At 37.0% G+C, this 12148-nt stretch overlaps 1 long non-coding RNA gene across 2 annotated transcripts in view; it reads right to left on the bottom strand.

Moving 5' to 3' along the window:
• The window catches only part of LOC119508140, a 51258-nt gene that overhangs the window by 12257 nt on the left and 26853 nt on the right, over positions 1-12148 (bottom strand). The window contains exons 1-2 of one of the 2 annotated variants that reach the window (XR_005211402.1): positions 3011-3061; positions 2350-2530 (exon numbers count right to left, since the gene is read on the bottom strand). This is a non-coding gene — a long non-coding RNA (uncharacterized LOC119508140). Of the gene's footprint in view, positions 1-2349; positions 2531-3010; positions 3062-12148 lie in introns of those variants that run through there. The other variant, XR_005211403.1, reaches the window with a different exon arrangement.

Genomic DNA, 12148 nt, shown 5'->3' with positions numbered 1-12148 from the left:
ATTGTCCTGAAACACCTAAAGAAAGATGTACAAACAAATCTTCTAAATTAAATCAATGAGCTGAAGGAAAATACAGCAAAAGAGGAAGGATATAAAGGAGACACTAGGTAACCACAAATAAGAATTCATAAGCTTGAAAAAACAAATGGCAGAACTTATGGGAAGGTAAAGCACAATAGAAGAGATGAAAAACACAAGGGAGACAAACAAAAACAGATTTCCAGAGGCAGAGAAAGGATTCATGAACTGGAGGACAGAACATCTGAAATCCTATACACAAAAGAACAGATAGGGAAGAGAATGGAAAAATATGAGCAGTGTCTCAGGGAATTGAATGACAACATGAAGCACATGAATATATGTGTCATGGGTGTCCCAGAAGGAGAAGAGACAGGAAAGGGGGCAGAAACAATAATGGAGGCAATAATCACTGAAAATTTCCCAACTATTATGAAAGACATAAAATTACAGATCTAAGAAGCGCAGCATACCCCAAACAGAATAAGTCCAAATAGACCTACTTCAAGACACTTAATAATCAGATTATCAAATGTCAAAGACAAAGAGAGAATTCTGAAAGCAGCAAGAGAAAAGCAATCCATCATGTACAAGGGAAGCTTGATAAGACTATGTGCAGATTTCTCAGTAGAAACCATAAGGGTGAGAGAGCAGTGGTATGATATATTTAAGATATTGAAAGAGAAAAACTGCCAACCAAGAATTCTATATCCAACAAAACTGTCCTTCAAAAATGAGGGAGAGTTTAAAATATTTTCAGACAAACAGACACTGAGAGAGTTTGTAAACAATATACCTGCTCTACGAGAAACACTAAAGGGAGCACTACAGGCAGATAGGAAAAGACAGGAGAGAGAGGTTTGGAGAAGAGTGTAGAAATGAAGACTATCAGTCAGGGTAAAAAGAGAGAGAGAGAGAAAATAAAAATAAAATAAAATAAGACATATAACACCCAAAAGACAAAAATGGTAGACAGTAGACATTACACTGAGTGAAATTAGCCAGAAACAAAAGGACAAATGCTGCATGGTCTCACTAATATGAACTAACATTAATGAGCAAACCTTGAAAATTAAAGTGAACACAGGTTATCAAGAGATAAAAAGAGAGTAGAAATCAGGCATCTGATGCTGAAAGACTACAGAATGTTCAACAGGATTGATTGTATAGATCCAGAGATGGATAGCACAATACTGTGTGATGGTAGCACAATATTGTAAGTACTCTGAACAAAGATGAGTCTGAGTATGGGTGAAAGGGGAAGGCTAGGGGCATGTATAACACCAGAAGGAAAGATAGAAGATAAAGACTGGGACTGTAAAACTTAGTGAAACCTAGAGTGGTAAATGATGGTGGTTAAGTGTACTAATATAAGACTGTTTTTACATGAGGGAGAACAGATGAATGTCAACATTGCAACCTCATGGCCCAAGGTTTCTAGACTCCAGACCTCAGCTTCCATGGTTCTGCCTTTGAAGTCATGTTTTCCTTCAATCAGTCCTTTTTCTGTCCCTTTTAGTCCAGAATGGCAGTGGTTTCATTTATACAGATCCTGCAACAAACCTGTCAGTTTAGCATGCAGCACACAATGGTCCCAACCATCAGACAGTAGGATTTTCCACAGACTTTTCTGGATAACTTCATCTCCAATCCTGATTCACACTGAGAAGGCTGACTGGTTAAATCCTCACATGGGGCTGTATTCTCTGGGGACTCACTTTTCAGAAACTCAGAATTTTCCAAACTCTCAGTGTCTGGTTTCTTTATACCCAAGAGTTCAGTTCTCAACTTATCCCTTTCCTCTTGCATTTTACTATAAGCTGCAAGGAGAAACCAGGCCACATTTTCCATATTTAATTTGGAAATCTCTTCAGCTAAGTATCCAGTTCATCTCTTTCTAATTCTGCCTTCCATCTGATATCAGGATTCAGTTTTGCGAAAGTCTCTGTCACTTTAAAACAAGGATCAACTTTCCTCCAGTTCGCAATGACCCATGTATCATTTCTCTCTAAAGCCTCACCAAAAGTAACTTTAGCATCCATGTTTCTACCAACAGACTCTTCAAAGCAACCTAGGCCTTTTCTATCAAGCATTTTACAAATCTTCCAGAATCTTCCCCTTATTCATTTTTAAAGTGGTTCCAGCATTTTTGTTATTTGCATCTCACAGCACCCCACTCCTGGTACCAAAATCTGTTTCTGTTTGCTAAAGCTGCTAGAACGCAATATACCAAAAAATGCACTGGCTTTTAACCATGGAGATTTATTAAGTTACAAGTTACAAATCTAAGGCCAAGAAAATGCCCAAATTAAGACATTAACAAGAGCATACCTTCTCTGAAGAAAGGTTGCTGGCATCTGGGGTTCCTCTGTCACATGGAAAGGCACATGGAGACATCTGCTGGTCCTTGTCTCCTAGGTTCTGGCTTCATTGGCTTTATCTCTGAGCTCTTGTGGGTCCTTCTTGCTTTCTTGAGTGTTTTCCTCTCTGCTCTCTCACCAAACATCTCTGCCTTTTATCATCACATAAAGAACCCCAGTAAAGAATTAAGACCCACCTTGAATGGGGTGGGTCACATCTCAATTGAAGCAATCTAATCCCACTGCACCCACAAGAATGGATTAAAAGAACATTATCTTTTCTGGGGTATATAACAGCCCCAAACCAACATACTTCTCCTTTGTAAAATGCTGCTAAATTTATACAAAGGAACAAAGCTCAGACTCTTTTTGTTTTCCCACTTGAAGTAAAAATGAGTAATTAAAGCTGACAAAAAAAAAAGTAGCAGTGGAAAATCAGTGGGAAAATTCATTGTTATTTTTTTACTTCTACTGCCAACATAAAACACCATAATGGCAATAGAGATACCAATATTTTTCAATAATTCAATTTACTTCGCAGGAATTCCAGGGAAATCTATCCATTTACCTGGGTCTTAGAGGTAGTACCTTTTATAATATTTAAATTGGTGTTAGCCATTTTAGATACTCACTTTTGAGGTGGTAGTTGAGAGATGCGTGACTCAGTCTCACTCAGAGAAGCTGCAAAAAATGTCAGTTAATACAAGCTTGTGCTCCTCCCTTCTGCTTTCACCTACTTACATCCTGTATCACCCTGCCTAAGAAAAAGATGAATGTAGACCAGTCCCCTGAGCTGCCCATGGGCTGCAAAGTCAGCCTCTGGGTTAGGGTCTTGAAATTAAGTTGTTTGGTGTTCTGGAGAACAGTGGCCTGGGAATCAGGAGACCTGAGCTCCAGGTCCAGCTTCACCACAGGCTGTGGGACATGAACAACTCTATTGTCCTTGCTGATCCTCAGTGTCTTTTCTAAAAGACAGGGTTGGAAGATATCCATTCAGCCATTTCTTGCTGTAAAATCCTATGATTGTTTCTACTTCCTGTAGGGTGACAGTGGTAGCTAGCATTAAAAATAATGTTCAATAATCTCAGACTTCAAAGTGGTAATCCACTCTGGCAAAAGTGGTTTTAGAAAGACTAAGCAGTATAAACTCTCACCAATAAATCATGCACTTTATTAAGGAATTAATATAGGTATTGGCTTTCCAATTTGCTGGTTAACTCATTGTCTTTTTTATATATTGACCTTTGGGAAGTTAGAGCATCATGAACCTAACCATTAAGGAGTTTATCTTCATATATACTGGCATTAATATTTTATTGATTGCATTTCATTTTAATTGTAGTGTGGTTAAAATTCCGATGAGATAAATATCTTCCAGACCTCAGAGAATAGTAGCTTTGAAACATTTATCATGAAAAATAAACACAGACCATTACCAAACAATTACAAATAAACATGTCAGTGAGTGACTAGATTAATATAGATCTTCATCTAAAATCAATGGCATCCATCAAATTTCACATGAAAAGAATGTTTCCACAGTTACGCAGAATATTGCCAACCTAGAAGTCCAGCTAGAAAACGCACTCAGACTATATTCACATAAAATCTTTACTTTTCCATAACAGCTCCATCTCACAGCCAAAAACTAAAAGCTGAAGACTAAGTTCTCCAAATATTTTGACAAAACCAAATCAACCTTATTATTTGTTTTTAATTTGGGCCAAAATGTGATCATTTGCTATCAAATAATTTTAAACTTTAACTATCTTCTCTTTTCAGAGAGCAGTAGCCTGACTTTAAGAAAAATAGCAGACAATAGGAATTCCAGTTAGCCAATATCTGTTGAAATTCAGCCATTCTAACTAGTAAGCCTTAGTGGAATCCTATGGTTCAGCTTGTTGTTAAAGCTACTCCAGAGAAATGGCTTTCCATGCAGTGGAGTTCACTTCTTCTGATCATTTGCTCAGCAAATAATCGGGGATCTCCTATGTGTCAGGTTCTGCTATAATCGTCTCCTGTGTATTCCTCGTCATACTTTTTTTCCCAATGGAATCCAACAAAACTCGCCTAGTGGGTCAAGTTTGGAACCATATTCCAGTGTTCAAATGTCAACCCACTCCTACAAAGAGAAAAGGAAATGGTTCTGAGGCTAGAAACCATGAGGCTGTATTTCATCGCAGAGATTCCAAGACCTCCTTCAGCTCTGCACTGACTCACTCTCCTGAGTCACGTAACTTTCCAGCCCCGATTTTCTTCATTGAGAGGAGGTGGCAAGAGCACTGCCTCCAGAGCCAGACAAATTGTCATTTGAATCCTCACTGCCCCAATTACTAGATGTGGAATTTGGGCACGTTTTTGAAACACCTTTAAACTTCACTTTATTTCTTCTTTAAGTTGGAAATAATAATATCCTACTTAGGACTGCTGAGAGGATAAAATGAGATAATGTGAGTAAAACTCCCAGTACTGCACCTGGCAAATGATAAGGACTCAGTAAAGTGTAGCTTCTATTTTAATCTTGTCATTAACAGAGGGTAGAGATGACAGATGCACTAAAGTTTTTTAAGTTCCTAGAGCTCCTTGGGCAAAAAAGAGGTTCTAGAAATTACCCTCTTCCTATTTTCTCTCCCTTCCCTCACCCCACTCCACCCCACCAAAATTTCTTCTTTAAGGATCTGAGAGTTTATTCTCCAGTTTGTGTATGACCCTTTTCCTTCATCTCCTCTTTCTAATTCCTAATGATTCATTTTAGAAATGTCACTGCATCAGCAGAACCATCAGCAGGAAAAAAAAAAGGGGGGGAAAGAAAAAATATATAAAATTCAAATAATTACCTAAAAGTCATTTATTAGTAGTTACTTCTGAGGCCTGCTCCAATCAAGATGATGGAGTGAGACATTCAAGACTCCATTCCCCCCTCGGAAGCTTTGAATAACCAGCAAGAATTGACAGAAACATCTTCCCCAAAGCTCTGGAAAACAGTTAAAGGACTGCAGTAACAGGGCAATCACTGACTCAAGAAAAAGGCTGATTAAAAATGATACAATCTCAAAAAAAAATAAAAAAATAAAAAAATAAAAATAGAATGATACAATCTCATGGAGACCTGGCTAACAGCCCCAGGCTAAGCATGGAGCCAATCCATATTCCCAGTGTGGATCCCTGGCTCAGTTCCAGAAGAAGCAGAATAATCCTCATGCACATACTGGGAGCAGGTATGCCTGGCCTAATTTGTCTTGTGGTGGCCTGAAGGACCTGCTGTCCTAGAACTTGCCCTGCACTTATAAGGCAGCTCAGGGAACTCTCCTACAGAATGCTGTGGGAAAGCAGTCAAGTTGTTCTGCCTCAAACAAGGGATTGCTGACTATAGGACATAGTGCAGAGCCCAGGACCCAGGAAACTGTTCCCTGGGGTAGAGGGGGCATTTGTATCCCTGTAAATAGGGAAATTCCTAGGGTCACAGGCACATGCCTAAGATAAAACACATGCGCAGAAAGGACCATGGAGGCCCCTATTCTTTGGCCCAGAGTTACTCTCTTAAACTCACTGTATGGATAAGACTAGAAGGAGAACACTTTCGCACAAGTCAATCTGCAAAATTATTTTCTTTTTCCTCTCCTCCTTCTTGTTCTTGTTCTTCTTCTTTTTCTTCTTTTTGTTAGCTCCTACAATTCAAGGGAAGCTCTGTCATTAACACAAGGAACAGATGCCTCAGACTCTAAATTCCAGCAAGATAGCATATTAAAATGTCAAAATGCCAAAGTTTCCACCAAAGATTACAAAGCATGCAAAGAAACAGGAAGTGATGGCCCAGACAAAGGAGAAAATTAAAGTATTAGACACCAGGAGAGCCAGACCTGGGGCACACTAGAAGGTCTTTTAAAAACTGGTCCTACATATGCTCAAAGAACCAAAGAAAAACATGGACAAAGAACTAAGGGAAATCAGGAAAATGAGAGCTGAAAACAGAGAGATGGAAATTATGAAAAGGAACCAAACAGAGCTGAAATCACAGGAACAAAAAGTTAAAATCCCCTAAAGGAGTTTGATAGCAGATTAGAGCTGGAAGAAGAAATATTAGAGAACTTGAAGATAAGACTACTGAAATTATTCAGCCCAAGGAGCAGAAAGTAGAAAGAATGAAGAAAAGTGAATAGAGCCTGAGAAACCTGTGTGACACCATCAGTATATGCATTGTGGATATCCCAGAAGGAGAAAAAAAGAGAGAAAGGGGCAGAGAGAACAGCCAAAGAAATATTGGCTGAAAACTTCCCAAATTTAAGAAAATACATGAATATACACATCCAAGATGCCCAACAAACTCCAACTAGGATAAATCCAGATAGACCCAATGCCACACCATATTATAATCAAACTGTTGAATGCCAAAGATAAAGAGAGAATTCTGAAAGGTGCAAGCGAGAAGTGAAATATTACGTACAAGGGAGCCTCAACAATATTAAATACTGACTTTTCATTGGAAACCATGGAGGCAAGAAGGCAGTGGGATGACGTATTTTAAAGTACTGAAAGCAAAAAAACTGCCAACCAAGAATTCTGTGTCTGGCAATCGTCTTTCAGAAATGAGGGAAAGATTAAGAGATTCCCAGATAAACAAAAGCTGAAGGAGACTGTCACCACTAGACAAGCCTACAAGAGATACTAAAGAGAGTTCTGCAGGTTGAAAGGAAATGACAATAGACAATAGATTGAAGCCATATGAAGAAATAAAGATCTCCTGTAAAGGTAACAACCAGGATAAATATAAATGCCAATACTTTTGTATTTTGGGTTTGTAACTCCACTTTTTACCTCCTATAGGATCTAAAATCAAGTGCATAAAATGTAGTGATAGATCAGTGGTTTGGGACTCAAAGTGTATAAACACATAATTTGTGACAAGAATCACATATGGGTGGAGGGATGGAGGGTAAAGGAACATTAGTTTGTGTATACTATTGAATTTAAGCTGGTATCAATGCAAATGAGATTGTTACAGATTTAGGATGCTAAATTTAAGCCCCTGGTAACTATAAAAAAATTTCAAGGAATATTGCAAGCTTATAGAGAAAGAAATTAGAATACAAGTTACCAGGGAGTGAGGGCAGGGGGAGTCAGGAGTTAAAGCAAAATGAGTGTAGGGTTTCTATATAGGGAGGTGGGAAAATTTTATTAATGGAAGGTGGTGAGGTTATTGCAAAATAGGGAATGTGGTTAATCCCACTGAATGGTATGCTTGGGAGTGGTTGGGATGGGAAGGTTTACGTTGTATACATGGTCCCACAATCAAAAAAAAAAAAGGAAAGAGCAACTAAAGAGACAATGACAATTAGAGGCAATACATGATCCTGGATGGGATCTAACAGAGGAGGAGTGAAGAATCAAAAGGATATTATAGAGACATATGAAAAAAAGAAGAGATATACACTATAAGTTTTATTTATTTCAATATTAAACATTTGGAACTTAATAAATGTGCTTACAGTGGATACATAAGTGATTATCCTTGTTCTTAGGAAATGTACATGGTAGTATTAAGGGTTCAAGGAGAATGATATATACAACCTACACTTAAGTGTTCAAGAAATAGATTGATAAATATACAGATAGACAGATGGATCGATAGATGAATGGATTGATAGACTAATGGATATATAACTAGAATGATATGATACGAAAATGTGGCAAAATGTTAAAATTAGTGGATCTGGGTGTATGGTGAGATAGGGGTATGTTGGAGATATGGGGTTTGTATTATTTTTTTAACAGTCCTGTAAGTTTGAAAGCATTTAAAAATAAAAACTTTAAAAGTTATTTATTAGTAGATATTTCTAAGTGGTGAAATTACTGATGATTTTTATCCCCTTGACTTATGCTTTTTGTATTTTCCAAATTTCTATATTAACATGTATTACTTTTGTCAGAAAAAAAATTATTTTTAAAACTATATGTGTATGATGCTCCAGTATAGCTGGGGTAAGTTCCTTATTAAGTTCAGAAAAGATGTGGTAGTAGGGTACTATGTGAAAAAACTGAAGCATGTATGAGTACAAAAAGAAAATTATTTTAGTAAAAAACTTGGGACTTCTTAGAGTTGGAAGACATTAGTTTAAATCCTGGTACAATGATTTATTAGTTGAATGACACTGGCCACTTAATCTCGCTAGGCCTCACTTCTCTCATCCCTAAAATGGGGTCGTAATATCATTTTCCAGCAATTCCCTGAAGTTAAGTAATTATGTGTGAAAAATGTATGATGTATGATGAGTAATTAAATAAAATAAAATGTATGACATATCATGAGTAATAAAAAAATAATAAGAGGGATAAGGGGTATGGAATGTTTTGGGTGTTCTTTTTTGTTTTTTATTCTTATTCTTATTTTTGTTTTTTTGTGTGTTTTTTGGAGTAATGAAAATGTTCAAAAATTGGTTGTAGTAATGAATGTACAACCATATGATGATACTGTGAATCCTTGATTGTACACTTTGGATGCTTATCTGGTATGTGAATATATCTCAATAAAATTGCATTAAAAACAAAAAAAAAATTGTATGACATATAGCACAGAGTTGGTGCTCAGATATGTTAGCTAAATCATAATATGAAGAATATCTAAATAACCTTTTAAAAAAATTAACCAGAAATCTTAAACAAAAACTTTTGCACTAATTAGAATTATCTCATGCATTTAGATGCTCTACCCGTAGATGAAGTGTAACATGGTAAAAACTGAACCTGATTTTTTTTCATATTCCCCATCAAAACTAACTTCTTTTCTTATATTTATTAGTAGTATTGATGAAGTGACCCACATTAACATTTCCAAAGCTAATAATATTGAATCATTCCAACTCTTGATTTTGCCATAGTCAATCTGTTATTGGTTTCAATTGAGGTTTCCTCTGAGATGTTGGTTTGTTTAGACCCTTTTTCTATATTTCCACTAATAGAGTCTTGGTATATACTGCTCTTCTCCCACTCCTGATGGATTTTGATAAAGCTAGTTTCTCTCCTCTTGAATATATCCTACAACCAGTATCCAGCACAAATCTTCAAACTCCATTTCCATCACATCACTTTCTTTCACTAAAGCCTTCAATTCACCAAAAATCTAAATTCTTCACATTGCATGTAAGACTCTCCAGCAAGTTATAATCAACTGTTCCTCCATCCACACTTTATTTCTTCAAAAACAGCTCTGATTACTCTAAAGACCCTGGCCTCACCCTTTGCTCTATTCAGATTTACCGTATCACTGCTCCTTACACCGAGCTTGTTTTTGAACATTGCCCTACTCCAGGGTTTCTCAACCTTGACATTAGTAACATTTCAGGCCAGATTATTCTTTGTTGTCTGTGCTTTGCATAACAGGTGTTTATCAGCATCCTTGTCCTCTATTTTGTGACAATTAAAAATGTCCCTAGATGTTGCCAAATTTAGTCCCCTGTGGGCAAAGTTGCCCCTGGTTGAGAACCACGGCTCTGCTTTGTCTTCGGTCACCCATAACAATAGTACTCTGAGTCACTCTATTGGTCTATATGACGCTAATAATAGTAATAATGACTCAAAAAAATTTACCCCAATTCAGTATTTGAATCTAAAATTGTTATAATGAATCGCCATGTCATTTCCAGAGAGTTGTACAAGAGGATGCAGAGTGTGCTATGTTCATATCTCAGGGGTTCTCCAGAAAAAATGACGCTTCATTCTTGCCTTGTTTAAAGGTGTTATGCATTGTGGTTTTTATGTTCCCCACATTATTAAATGAAAAGATCTCCCTCATCACTCAACCTCACTCAGGAAAGTTGCCATTCTAAAAAAATGTTCATTTTATTTTGCTATGTTAATTGCATTCGATATGTATTTTTCTTACATATTATCTTCTTGTTCATTTACATTAGAGCACATATTCATTGCAGTGTAGAGGGAAATGCAATTTGTATCTGATACTGTCTAGAATCCACACAAACATATTCACTAATGAAATCATTAAATGTTAAATAATCATGTATTAAGTACTTTTTATTATGCATAAATTCTTAATGGACTCTAACATAGGTGTTTGAGTGATTTAGTGATATTTAGGGAAAATGGTTAAGGTTTTTTAGGTGTAATAAGAAAGTATTATTATTTTTCTCATTTAAAATAATAAAATATTTGCTCTTGCTATGCAAAAAAAAATTGTCTTCCCTATTTTCAAGGCAGATTAGATTAAGAAAATAAGAAATATCTACAGTTACGCTATTAAAAACACTTGCCATGTTAGATTTTGTGCTAAATATTTTATAAACTGTCACTTTAAAATAAACTCCCTTGGCAGATTTACCAAGAAAGAGAATAGAGAATAGAAAATAGAGAATAGATAGGGGAAAGTAGATTTCATTTTAATGTTTTTTACAAAATAGGTAGGTAATTCTTAATCTTGAGGTGAGATCCAAGTCTGACTGTTCTCACTGGAAAGATGGAGAATTTCATTTCCCTCTCTTTCCATTTAGTCCTCCATCCTCTGAATTCTTGCTTCTGCCCCCACCATTTCACTAAAATTCTACTAATGAAATTCATCAGTAACTTGTGGTGAACACAATGTGTTTTTAGTCCTTTCCCTATGTGAATTCCAAACTGTTTTTTAAACACCTTTGACGATTCAACCTTTTAAAAAAATACTCTATCCTCAAATATATATTCCAAGCCCAAAGTTCTTGCCTCATACGCAGACCCTATATTCAACCACACACTGGACATCAAAATTTAGATGTCTTACAGATGTCTATGATTCAATTATGCAAAACCAAATCCATCATATCTCCCTCACCCAAAATCTGCTTTTCCTCCTGTGTTCCCTATTTCAACAAGCGTTTCATAATTACTTCAATTACTTGAGCCAGAAACTAAGCATGATCCACAGCTTTTCCTTTCCCTTTTCCTTCATATCCAATCAGTCCTTGAGTCCTGTTGATTCTACGTCTTCAATAACTCTTTAACCTATCAGGTCTCCATTGTCACTGCCACGACTTCATTTCTGAATCTCATTGTCTTTTGACTATTTTATGCAGAAATATCATAATTGACTTCCCAGCCCTCTGGATGGTCTACTAAGTATTAAAATAAGCTGCTTACTTTCCCAAGTTGACCAATCACATATGCTAAATTAGATAAAGAAGATGCCTGACATAGCTGTCAAGACTTGCATAACATGGGACAAGGTACAGCAAGATCACAGGTGAGTGGGAGTACCAGTATGGAGCAAGTGGGTATTAGGTCATGGAAGGTAGCTAAATTTGATTACTAGGAATTATACACCAAATGACAAAGACCAAAGTAAGAACAAAAGACAAAGATCAGGAGGCGGGGCAAGATGGCAGACTGGTGAGCTGTAAGTTTTAGTTACTCCTCCCAGAAAGTAGGTAAAAAGCCAGGAACTGCGTGGACTGGACACCACGGAGCAATCTGTCTTTGGGCATACTTCATACAACACTCATGAACATGTCGAACTGCTGAAATCAGCGAAATCTGTAAGTTTTTGCAGCCAGGGGACCCGCGCCCCTCCCTGCCAGGCTCAGTCCCGTGGGAGGAGGGGCTGCCAGCTCCGGGAAGGAGAAGGGAGAACTGCAGTGGTAGCCCTTCTCGGAAACTCATTCTACTGATCCAGACTCCAACCACAGATAGACTGAGACCAGACACCAGAGAATCTGAGAGCTGCCAGCCCAGCAGAGAGGAGACAGGCATAGAAAAAAAAAAAATAACACGAAAAACTCCAAAATAAA

The sequence above is a fragment of the Choloepus didactylus genome, chromosome 13 (assembly GCF_015220235.1).
Source record: "Choloepus didactylus isolate mChoDid1 chromosome 13, mChoDid1.pri, whole genome shotgun sequence".
Classification (NCBI taxonomy): Eukaryota; Metazoa; Chordata; class Mammalia; order Pilosa; family Megalonychidae; genus Choloepus; species Choloepus didactylus.
The sequence above is the reverse complement of the archived record's forward strand: the minus strand, read 5'-3'. Positions and strand labels throughout refer to the sequence as shown.